General features: G+C 37.9%; 1 protein-coding gene across 1 annotated transcript in view; it reads left to right on the top strand.

The window, feature by feature from the left end:
- Acod1 (aconitate decarboxylase 1) overlaps positions 1 to 11,444 on the top strand; it is an 81,242-nt gene that overhangs the window by 48,636 nt on the left and 21,162 nt on the right. The window lies entirely within an intron of this gene.

Genomic DNA, 11,444 nt, shown 5'->3' with positions numbered 1-11,444 from the left:
CTCTCTCTCTCTCTCTCTCTCTCTCTCTCTCTCTCTCTTCTCTCTCTCCCCAATTTCTGTGGGAGAATAGGAACCTAACTTGCATAAATGCCTCCAAGTTGCAAAACTATCTGCTGTCATAAAAATAAAAGAAGTGTTTGTTAATCTCTCTGGACAAAGCCAGTTACCTAAAACATTTATAATCTCAATTACCAGGTGAAGTTAGAGTGGACAACATGTGCTAAATGGTGCATGAAGTCTTCTTGCTTGAGGACCAGTTATTGTTTCTCTTGACAACATTCATATAATGTATTTCCTTACTTGGTGACATAAAAGGGTGAGATTTCTTTCTGCCTTTGCTTCCTTGGTGGACTGCCTGTGGTGCACATCTCATTCCGTGTTCATGCTTTCTCTCTTTGTTTTCTATAGGGGATTTGTGAGTCGGGAACTTTCATTTTAACTAGATTCCCAGTGCCTTACTCTTCCACATCTAGAGTCCTTTTCACAGTGTTTTCTCATATGCAGAATGTTCTCGGTTGATTTTGATCATTCCTATTTTCACACATATAAGATCAAAACAAATATTTACAGTTTATGAAAACAAAAAGGGATAATACTTATTCAAAGAATAAAAAAAAACACTGTTGAGGCTGGAGAGATGGCTCAGCAGTTAAGAACACTGGTTGTTCTTACAGAAGATCTGGGTTCAAATCCCAGCACCTACCTGGCAGCTAACAACTGTCTGTAACTCCAGTTCCAGGGGAATCCAAAGCCTCTTCTGACCTCTGCGGCATTGCACAACATGGGTGCACTCACATGCAGGCAATACACTTAAACACATAAAATAATAAAAATAATAAATAAAATATTTTTTAAAAAGCTGTCATAGAAAAGTTAAAAGTTAAAAAATAAATAAATATGATCATAACAACAACAACGAAACACTGTCATAGAATTTGAAAAAAATCTTTGCAAACTAGTTTATATTATTAATGTTAAACTGAAGAAAAAAAGAGTAATACTCTTGCTTCTTATTGCAATGGGTGGTGGTTAGTACAAAGATTCATAACTGATCAAAGTGCCACAAATAAGGAACAGTAAGATGCTCAACCCTAAATGACTCATCCATATCACCCCTCCATGGTTCAGGGAGCATTGAAAGAGCAGAAGAGCCAGAGGATGGGGAGGTGTGTTGTAAAAAGACATCTTCTGGATGTGACATAGCCATTGCGCTCATGAACTGGCTGCAGCTCTGGTTATCTGCACAAGACTTGCACAAGAGTGGGCTCATCAACATTTCATCGTGGAAGAGGGAATAACTCACAGTGCCCCTGATGGACTATTGATAGTTAATGGTATAACCACCATTTCAGTGGTGTAGCCACTGAAGTTGCTTTCGCCAGTAAATAGCCTCCCACCCATGCTCATACAAGCAACCCTAATTAAACTCAGTGGATCACACACAAAAATATATGAAAGTAAGAGGAGGACTTACTGGGAGAAGTCCTGGTTTCAGCAGAAGAGGAAGAAAGGACAAGAGAAGGTGATAGGAGGAGTGAAAATGACTACAATTCACTACATATCTACATATACATGTATAACTATCAGAAAATTTTAAAATATGTTAAGTCTTAAAAAGGAAAAGAATATTCTTTGTGAGTTCCAAGGAATATAGAAAGAGGAAGGAGAGTGGGACTAAATGGGAATTCTGCAAATAAGAACCCAGTTAGTCATATGGAAAGTACCAAATGTCACAAAATCACATTAATTCTATTTTTCTAAATTCTGAGAAAATACTAAAATGGTATTGAACAAATGTGCAGCCTATTTACATACTGTGAGTGAGTAATGACAAGCATTTCAACTGACAGGAATTTCTGTCTTTGGAACATGGCAGTGGTGAGTGTTGTGTATCCACATGTTGCAAGAATAAAATCCCAATGGCAAACCAAAGTTTGATTCCACCAAAGTTCCCCCTGGGGAACCAATGAGTGTTTCAGGCTTACTTACAGACCATTTGTGAGGGATTACTGATAGGAGCATGGGTAAACCCAGAATAGCCACACTGGAAAGTCTTCCCTGATCATGGATGATGGCTTCTACATGGCCAAATAGACTGAGCCTCCTTCCCCTAGTCTTGCCAGCCTATATACACTAACCCTTCATTGAGACCCCAAGGCCACGTGCAATTAAGGCAGAATTGTATGCAACTGGTTGGGAGGAGTGACTTCATACTTAAGTGAGGGTCCCATGACCTTCCTTACCCCCCTCTATGAGCAAATGTCAATAGTCAACAAGCCCAACTGTGATGATTTTTTACAAGCAGACACAGCTAAACTCATAAAGACGGTGGCTGTTTGGCTTGGAGTATATTCCTATATACTGCTGGCATTCCTATGACATCCACAGACTGTATTTGATCATGTGATAAACTTGACCGGTACAGATCTCACCTACTGTGGTGGTTTGCATGAGAAATGTACCCTATAGGCTCAAGTATTTGAACACTTGATATATGGTCCCCAGTTGGTGGCCCTGTTTCAGGTGGTCATGGAATTCCTAGGTATAGCTTTGTATGTCACTGGGGGCAGACTTTGAAAGCTCATAGCCTTGGTCCACTTTCCAGTTCTCTCTCTCTCTCTCTCTCTCTCTCTCTCTCTCTCTCTCGCTCTCTCTCTCTCTCTCCTCTTCCTCCTCCTCCTCCTCCTCCTCTTCCTCTTCCTCCTCCTCCTCCTCCATGTGAATGAAGATGTGATCACTCAACTTCTTGCTCTGGCAGCCACTGTCACCCATGCCTCCCTGCCATGATAGACTCCTATCCCACTGGAACTGTAAGCTAAATAACTTCTTCCTTCTGTAAGTTGCTTTGATCATGGTGTTTTATCACAGCAACAGAAACATAACTAATATACCTACTCATTGTCAAAATGAAGCTGACATGTTTGAGGTATAAAATGCAAAATTTAAGAATATCTGGTTGCATATCTGTGCTATAAGTTAACATCATGTTTTCTTAAAAACTATAAGTATAGTAAGGTAATAGTAGTTTATAGGCATTTATGGAAACTTTTAAACAGTAAAATTAAGGTAATGAGATGATAGCAAATAAATCTGAAACTCTCCCAGAAGTTCTGTGACCTGGAAACTTTTTTAAAAACTATTTTATTTATTATTTTTATTTTTCATATATGAGTGTATTGCCTGCATGTATGTAAGTGCACCCATGTCATGCAATGCCTATGGAGGTCAGAAGAGGGCATGGGATCCCCCCTGGAACTGGAGATACAGACAGTGGTTAACCGTCACATGAGTGCTGGGAATCAAACCCTGGTCCCCTGCAAGAGAAACCAGTGCTCTTAACTACTGAGCCATCTCTCCAGCTCCCACCTGGAGACTTTTTAAATGCTCATTGGAAGTATAATATGTAAGTATAATATGAAAGTGTCACTAGCCATGTCAGCCTCGCTATTTTTGTGCCCTGACCAGTGCTTTTCACTTTAGCTGGCTCTGAGAATTTCTTTATACTTTAACCAGGGAGGCCTAATGAGCTTGAGTAAAATGTCAAAATCAAAATGGAGCCACTTTTATAGAGCCCTAATGTAATCAGATAACTACTGCCAGAAAGAAACCTCACACACTTATTCCTGACAACTATTCACAGAAGACAGCAGCCTGTGCAAAGGCCACCACAAACTTACACACAAAATAAATTTGCAGAGATGTCTACCCAATAAATGTCTGTTTAATCTTGGACTGCTGTCACTTGTCAATGCAAAAGCATAACTCTTACCTTAAAGGGGATAAGAGATAGTTTATTCTGCAGCCAAATATGAGTGAACATGGCCCAGGAACACAGATTCAGATTATCCCAAATTCCATGTCCCAGTGTGGTAACAGTAACATTATGTTTTTATAAAAACAGAACAAAGAAAAGTCATATAGCAAGACACTTTTTAAATACATTGGTGGATACATTCAGTAGGAGGGGTCATAGTAAAGTGGGGGGTTTCTACTATAGGTCTCAGATGCTATCTGATGACAGTCTTAGCTTTTTGATTGGTGAGACCTGGTAGTCTGCTAGGATAATACATTCTAAAAGGTTTTTATCTGTTAGTCACAGGATGTTAGATCAGAAACGGAGATGGGCAAGGAGTAGCTGTTTAGAGGGCTAAAGATGTTCAGAGATTAATGGTAATTGGGCTCTGGACCTCTCCACAATTATTGAAATTCTAATCAGTTGATCAACCTTGCAGGAGAAAGTCCAGTTGAAGACAAAAGGTTTTTTCTGGGGACTTTTATTCACACACTCTTACTATCAGTCTTTGTAGATAAGGATTATTTTCTTAAAATATCATAGGTACAGTATTTCATTTTATCTGAAAAACTTATCTGTGCCCCAACCTGCTTGAGTATGCAATTTACTATGACATATATACTCCCATCTCAATGCTCTGCCATTTCCAAATAAATGTTGCTCCATCCCAACAGCAGTGAGTTATATAACATAGGATATAATATATGAAAGTTCAGCCCAGATTCACATGATATGGGTCAAATCCACAGCATGGGAGAAAGTTCTTAAGATGAAGCATTGGGACTGATCTATGAGAAAACTTTTGAAGTAATTTTCTCAATGATATTAAGAAGTTACAGTATTCATAAAAATAAGAAAACACGCAAATAAAATGTTAATCAAAGAAAAAGGATGAGGTCTTATAAAATAAAAACGTGACTATCTTGAGAGTCAAAAGTCCCATGTGATAAAAGTTTAGTTCCTAGAGTGACACTGCTGGAAAGTGGTAGAGTTTTTAAGAGGTGGGGCCCTGTGGGAAGCATGTAGGTCAGTCAGGGTATGTCCTTGAAGTGAACTGTGGGACTCTAGCCCCCTCCTCTTCCTCTTCACTCACTGGCTCAGAAGCAATTCAGCTTTTACTGTGAAAGGGGTTTTGCTCAGTGACTTACTCACTGCACGATGTTGTTCCCTAGCCAGGGGCCCAAAGAAATAGGACCAACCAATAAAAGCACAGGCTAGAGCCTCCAAAACTGTGACCCTTTCTCTTTTTCTGTAAAGAAATGTGAGTACATTGCCAAAATAAGAAATTCATTTAAAGAGCTAAACAGCAGAATGGACACAACTGGAGAACGAACATTAAGCCATCCCATCCTATCAGAACACTAGACAGAAATGTAGAAAGTGGCGATGTCAAGACCAGTATGGAGACATGGAGGGTGAATACAAAGTCATACTACCTGCTTAGCATATATTCCAAGGAGAAATAGATAAGGGTTCAAACCAACAAAATAGGAAAAGAAAATTTCTCTGTGATGAAGAAAAAAAGACCAGTTTTCAATAGTCTGGTGTGAACTAAGAATGTCAAAAGGATGGACTCAGACTTCTGTGGAGATGCCTACCTGCATTCCTACTGAAATACCCTACAATTCTGTTTATATTTAGCTCAAAAGAACATGAAGTGCTTCATTCTACACTGCCTGTAAAATGTGCATAAATCATTTCCACGCAGACTGTCTAAAGTCTACCAAATTTATTCAAATAAGGCAAAATTTCATTTCATTTCGCTTTTAACAAAACATCTAGTGTGAGGCAATGAAACTTGTGGCTAATCGCCCAACAATTAACTAGGAATTAACAATTAACTAGGAAACACTACCAAACTACCTTATGCTTATGAGAAAGCTTCAGACAATACCTTCCTGTAAGACATAATGACTCGGGGCTGGAGAGAGGGCTCAGCAGTTAAGAATACTGGCTACTCTTGCAGAGGACCCAGGTTCAATTCCCAGCACCCACATGGCATCTAACAACCATCTGTAACTCCAGTTCCAGGGGAGTCTGACACTGTCTTCTGACCTCTGTAGGCACAGAACAACACAGGTACACTTACATATATGTGGCCAATACATTCATACATATAAAATAAAAATAACAAAATTTTAAAAAGACACAGTAACTTAGAAGATGAGTCATAATCAACCTGAATATCCACAAATGGGAAGATTCCCTCCTAACAAATATGCTGAGCTGATTATGTTTAAGCAATAATTTTATAGGCATACCTCATCCAATGGGTCCGATTCCACACTTCAGAGCCTGGGAATAATTCTTTTCTGCATACTTATAAAATTCCATCCAAATTTTAATGAGTTGGTAAAGAAACAGAAGAAGGGGCACATATACCTGCAAAATAAACTAATGTAATTTTTTAAATAATTAATGCAAAATTAAATTCAAAGTAAATTCATTTTTTATTAAATTTATTTTTATCTGGTACATAAAATTGCATGTATTAATGGAGTAAGAATAATATAGTCCAAATTTTCTCTTTAAAATGATCTTTCTTTAAGTTTTTATCTGCTCAGCTAAAATTTGGTTCTATTTTATTGCCTAAGGGCTGAGGAAAATGGGGCAAAGAACAGTGGCAGGTGGGTAGCAAGCGGAGGTGAAGATTGTGACTATTGTTGTTTTAGGGAAACTAAACATGCTCTCAAGTTTCACCTTTTACAAAAATGTTTTCATGGTGGCTATGCACCCAATGAATGGCAGATAACGAACGCCCTAGGAGATGAAGGGTGGGTGCTACTGCCCTGGTTTCTCATAAAATGCCAGCTTTTAATAAAGTGAAACAGCAATTACAGCCCTAAGATTGATGCATCAGATCTTGCTCAATAGTAGCACAGGAAGGAAACGCAGCCACTTTTGGAGAACCATACAGTATTTTCAAACTTCCAAAGCACTGTTTTCCATAAAGGGTATATGAATTTACCAACAGCGTGGAAGTATTCCTTTTGCTCCCCACATGCACCAGCACTTGTTAGTCTTCTTAACAATGGTCATTCTGGGGTACTACAAATCTCCAGTACATTTCTCACACTAGTGAGTCTCAGCATTTTTTCACGTATCCATTGGCCGTTGTATATCTTCTTTTGAGAAAAGTCTATTGCTCTTATTATAAGATTACATTGTTTTTATTTTTAATTCTTGCCATTGAGTTTGTGGAGTTCCTTCATAGTCTATGTAGTTCCTTCATGACTATAGACATGATTTGCAAATACTTTCTCCCAGTCTATAGACTGTCTCTTTGTTCTCTTGGGTGTTGCCCTTGCTGTGAAGAAAATTTGAGTGTTATGTAGTGGCAATGGTCTGTTACTGATTTTTTTTTTTCTTTTTCTTGGAAGTCTTGCCCAAAAAAATCCCTACCAATTCCAATGCAACATGCCCTGTTCTGTTTCAGGTTTAACATTGACCTATTTAATCTAATTTTGATTTGATTTTTTTAATTATTTATTTAATAACAACATAATTAGAAGAAGCATTTCATGACAACAGCATTGACATATTCAATAACAATTTCCAGAGCTAAGATGCATCTGTTTCAAGATTGGCTATAAATTTTTAGGTTTACAGTTGAATTAATACAGTTATACAATTCGTACTCAGTATAAACCCTCAAAGACATAACATTAAATGAGGTTTTAACCTTTTAAAAAGATCTCCATTTCATTATTAAATACACAGTTTCATATAGAAAAATTCATTTTTAATGCAATTGACACTAAGATGTTTGCACATGCATTTCTATTCTCTATATATCTGATTATTACTAGTCACAGTCGGCTACTTTGTGAGCTCCTTGGCATCTGAGCATGGTATATTTCAATGGTAATGTTTTTCACATCTACTAACTACTAAGGAGAAAATGTTTATGCTTTAATGCTTTGAAGAATTTTTTTAATTTTTTAAACTTAATAACCACGTGATTAGAGGAAGCATTTCATTACAGCTTTAACATATTCAGTAACACACTTCAGAGCAAGGATACATCGCTTTCAAAAGTGGCTGTAAATTTTTAGGCTCACAGTTGAATTAATACAGTTAATACAATATTGAACTCAGTATAAACCCTGTAAGATATAAAATTGAATGAGTTTTAGTCTTTAAAGAAGATCTCCATTTCAAGATATGCTGTTACCTACATTTTTTAATATTATATATTTTTTTAGAAGAAGCATATCATTACAGCTTTAACATGCCCAATAACAGTTTCCAGAGCAAAGACACAGCTCCTTCAAAAGTGCCTATAAAATTTCTAGGTCTGCTGTCGCATCAATAGTTATACAATATTGAACTCAATATAAGCCCTGTAAGACATAAATTGAATGAGTTTTTAACCCTCAAAAAAGATCTCCATTTCATTCTAAAATATAATGTTTCTTACAGAAAGACTCATTATTTTTGCTACTAACACTGAGATGTTGGTGCATGCATCTCTAATCTATATGTATCTGATTATTACTAGTCATAACAATTTGCACTCGGATCCTTGGTACCTGTGGATGTCTATAAAGTCATCGGGTAGATTTCAGTAATAACGTTCATCACCACTACTAATTAACATGACGTAAACTTTTATGCTTCCTCCTCAAATATAATATTTTTTTTAATTTGTTGATTTTTTTTCATGTGTGTATATCACACAGAACATCCAAACCATCTTATTCAACTATACACCCACTTCCCAGATGGCACCCTCCCATAGCCCCCCTCCCCCCACCAGAGCCCTTATACTCTGTTATCCCAGTTATCTCTAGAGGTCTTTGTTTTAGGAAGGTCAGCTGTTCCTCATCTAGCAGGAATCAGTTGTCAATATTACTTTAGATAAGACTGGGGTCTGCTGTTTATTTAACGAGTTCTGTGCTGGATGACTATCTGGGAGTCCCTTGGGTCACCCTGGCCAACAACTCAAAAGAAGGAATCTCCTATCTGGCATTGTTGCTTGTTATGTAGCCTTTAGCTATACATATGGACCCTTAAAAAATTATATTGGCCCCTTTACTCTTTGGTTATACTTTCCTTTTGGGTGTTTTAAGGCCATACATTTGGCCCAGATAAACCAAGTTATTTTTACTCTTAAGGTTGTTTGAGGATCTGTTCCTCAGGGGTCACATGGGCTTGGGAGGAGCCCCTGGCTCCTTTCTTTTACCAGTTCCGCCTATGTGAAGATAAGTCAAAGGTCCTGCTCGACCATGGCTGGCTTCACTTGGAAGCACGGAAGAAATTTTTCTTATGTGTTGACCCTCCTCCTTGTAGACTGGACAATGGTTCATGTCCATCTCGTGGGGTCTCCTTGGCCTCCTTGATCAAGAGGACAGGTGACCCACCACAATTATAGGACATTTGGGAGATGCTCATAGTCCCCTGGAACTAGTCAACCTAGGAGAGCAAGGAGCAAAAACTGTCCTTTATGTCCCTCTGACCAAATTAGTATAGGCCTCAAAGTATGTCTGTTAAACATCCAAGAAGGTTGGTTCCACCAGTCTGGTACTTTTAATTACTGTGTGTCATGTAGATAAATCTTGGGCAAAGACCACTTGTTCTCAGAGAAACCTTACCTAGACATATATTTCTTGATCTGGTATGTATAATTTGTCAGTAGGTTGTAGGAGTAATATGGTTCCCTCTGGTTTTCAAAACTAGCTAGGCATTATTTATCTCTCGCATTCTCTAATCTCTTCATCATGGTTTTCCCAATTAAGGTGCCCCTATTTTCCCGCTTTCTCCCTTAATAATACCTTTCTCCTATGGTTCTACCTCTCTTGAGCTCCTTCTATCCCTTTACCCCTTGGGTTCCTTGTATACCCTTCCCTCCCCCCTCCCTTAAACTAACCCAATTTTTATCCATATCTCCCTTATTAAGGCCTGTTTCCTACTGTTCTTGTCTTTTAGGTTCTTTCTTTTCCTTTACCTCCTTGGTTCCTTTTCATTATCCTGGTTCCTGTAGTTATGTCTGGATACATACTCACTTATCAGGATTTGGTTCTAGGATCCACATATGAGGGAGAACATATGTCTATTTTTTTTTTCTGAGTCTGTGTTACTTCACTTGGTATAACAGTTTCTAATTCCACCCATTTACCTGCAAATTTCGTGATTTCATCTTTCTTTACTGCTGAGTAAAACTCCATTGTACAAATGAACCACATTTTCATTATGCACTCGTCAACTGAGGGAGACTTAGGTTGCTTCCATCTCTTAGCTATTGTGAAAAGAGCAGCAACAAACATGGATGTACAAGTGTCTCTGCAATAGGATGAGTTCTTTGGGTATATGCCAAGGAGTGGTATAACTGGGTCAAATGGTAGGTTCATTTGTAGTTTTTTAAGAATTCTCCACACTGCTTTCCATAGGGGCTGAACCAGTTTGCAGCCCCACCAGGAGTGGATGCGTGTTCCCCTTTCCCCACATCCCCTCCAACATTTGGTGTCATTTGTTCTCTTGATCTTAGCCAGTCTGACTGGGGTGAGGTGAAATCTTAAAGTGGCTAAAATTTGCATTTCCCTGATTATTAGTGATATCAAACATCTTTTAAGATGCTTCTTAGCCATTTTTACTTCTTCTTTTGAAAACTCTCTGTTCAGCTCCTTAGCCCGTCTTTTAATTGTGTTATTTCCTGTCTTGATTCTCTGTTTTTTGAGTTCATTATATATTCTGGATGTTAAACCTCTGTCAGATGTGTCACTGGTGAAGATTTTGTCCCATTCTGTGGGTTTTCTCTTCACTTCCCAGGTTGCCTCCTTTGATGTACAGAAGCTTTTTAGTTTAATGAGGTTCTATTTGTTGAATCTTGACCTGGTTTCCTGAGCAGTTGATGTTCAGTTTAGAAAATCCTTTCTTACACCTACATCTTATAAGTTTTTGCTAATGTTTTCTTCTAACAGTTTCAGAGTTTCAGGATAAACACTGAGGTATTTGATCCATTTGGAATTGACTTTTGTGCAAGGTGAAAGATAGGGGATTAGTTTCATTTTTCCACAGGTGGAGATCTACTTTTGCCAGCACCATTTGCTGAACATGCTGTCTTTCCTCCAGTGAATGCTCTTGGCCCCTTTGTCAAATATCAGGTGGCTAAAATTGCAATTACTCATATTTGGGTCTTGAATTTTGTTCCATTGATCTATGGGTCTATTTTGGTGCCAGTACCATGTTGTTTTTATGACTATAGCTCTGGAATACAGCTTAAAATCGGGTATAGTAATTACCTTGGCATTGCTCTTAGTGCTCAGGGTTGCTTTGGCTATCCAAGGTCTTTTGTGCTTCCATATGAATCTTAGGATGATTTTTTCCAATTCTTTAAAAAATATCATGGGGTTTTGATTGGTATTGCATTGAATCTATAAATGGATTTTTGTAGGATGGTCATTTTCACAATATTAATTCTTTCACTCCATGTTCATGGGAGGTCCTTCCATTTTCTGATGTCTTCCTCAATCTCTTTCTTTAAAGAGTTAAAATTTTCATTGTAGAGAACTTTAATGTCTTTGGTCAGGTTTATTCCGAGATATTTTATTTTTTTTGCAGCTATTTTGAAGGGGAATGTTTCCATGTACTCTTTCTCTAATTGCTTCTTATTGGTATACAGAAAGGCTACAGACTTTTGTAGGTTAATTTT

The sequence above is a fragment of the Nannospalax galili genome, unplaced genomic scaffold, assembly GCF_000622305.1.
Source record: "Nannospalax galili isolate Female #2095 unplaced genomic scaffold, S.galili_v1.0 scaffold408, whole genome shotgun sequence".
In the NCBI taxonomy this organism is placed as follows: Eukaryota; Metazoa; Chordata; class Mammalia; order Rodentia; family Spalacidae; genus Nannospalax; species Nannospalax galili.
This window is presented reverse-complemented; position numbering and strand designations above follow the sequence as displayed.